At 38.1% G+C, this 1,542-nt stretch overlaps 1 protein-coding gene across 1 annotated transcript in view; it reads left to right on the top strand.

Annotated features, from left to right (window-relative positions):
* Positions 1 to 856, top strand: part of LOC123732862 (adrenocorticotropic hormone receptor-like) — a 1,976-nt gene extending 1,120 nt beyond the window's left edge. The window contains exon 1 of the mRNA XM_082972722.1: positions 1 to 856. This exon is cut by the window's left edge and continues 1,120 nt beyond it. The gene's annotated coding sequence lies outside the window, so the exon portion shown is untranslated.
* Positions 857 to 1,542: the final 686 nt, after the last annotated feature.

The raw sequence follows: 1,542 nt of genomic DNA, 5'->3' as shown, positions 1-1,542 counted from the left end.
AGATAATGCACAACTTTCCACCAGAGTGTTTGACCCCGTGGGCCTTGGTTAAAGGTAGGGCACTATATGGGGAATAGGGCCTTGGTTAAAGGTAGGGCACTATATGGGGAATAGGGCCTTGGTTAAAGGTAGGGCACTATATGGGGAATAGGGCCTTGGTTAAAGGTAGTGGACTATATGGGGAATAGGGCCTTGGTTAAAGGTAGGGCACTATATGGGGTATAGGGCCTTGGTTAAAGGTAGGGCACTATATGGGGAATAGGGCCTTGGTTAAAGGTAGTGGACTATATGGGGAATAGGGCCTTGGTTAAAGGTAGTGGACTATATGGGGAATAGGGCCTTGGTTAAAGGTAGGGCACTATATGGGGAATAGGGCCTTGGTTAAAGGTAGGGCACTATATGGGGAATAGGGCCTTGGTTAAAGGTAGTGGACTATATGGGGAATAGGGCCTTGGTTAAAGGTAGGGCACTATATGGGGAATAGGGCCTTGGTTAAAGGTAGGGCACTATATGGGGAATAGGGCCTTGGTTAAAGGTAGGGCACTATATGGGGAATAGGGCCTTGGTTAAAGGTAGGGCACTATATGGGGAATAGGGCCTTGGTTAAAGGTAGGGCACTATATGGGGAATAGGGCCTTGGTTAAAGGTAGGGCACTATATGGGGAATAGAGCCTTGGTTAAAGGTAGGGCACTATATGGGGAATAGGGCCTTGGTTAAAGGTAGTGGACTATATGGGGAATAGGGCCTTGGTTAAAGGTAGGGCACTATATGGGGAATAGGGCCTTGGTTAAAGGTAGGGCACTATATGGGGAATAGGGCCTTGGTTAAAGGTAGGGCACTATATGGGGAATAGGGCCTTGGTTAAAGGTGGTAAATAAATAAATAAATAAATGTTATACTTGGACAATAAGGCATTTTATTTACGTGTGCAGAGAACATCGGTACAGAAATCCACAGTACATACAGGAAACATTATATTTCATGGAGTTCACCATGTCAGTCATGTCAACAATTAATTTCCATGAAGTCCACAATTTTGTAATTCACACTGTCTGTACGGGGAAATGAGGATGGTTTGTGAACTGTACATTTAACTATATACAGAATAGATAAGTACTGTATATTATACAGTATGTATAACTATATACAGAATAGATAAGTACTGTATATTATACAGTATGTATAACTATATACAGAATAGATAAGTACTGTATATTATATAGTATGTAAAACTATATACAGAATAGATAACTACTGTATATTATACAGTATGTATAACTATATACAGAATAGATAACTACTGTATATTATACAGTACATTTAACTTTATACAGAATAGATAAGTACTGTATATTATACAGTATGTATAACTATATACAGAATAGATAACTACTGTATATTATACAGTATGTATAACTATATACAGAATAGATAACTACTGTATATTATACAGTATGTATAACTATATAAAGAATAGATAACTACTGTATATTATACAGTATGTATAACTATATACAGAATAGATAACTACTGTATATTAT

This window comes from Salmo salar, unplaced genomic scaffold (assembly GCF_965601325.2).
Source record: "Salmo salar unplaced genomic scaffold, fSalSal1 ptg001042l, whole genome shotgun sequence".
Classification (NCBI taxonomy): Eukaryota; Metazoa; Chordata; class Actinopteri; order Salmoniformes; family Salmonidae; genus Salmo; species Salmo salar.
This window is presented reverse-complemented; position numbering and strand designations above follow the sequence as displayed.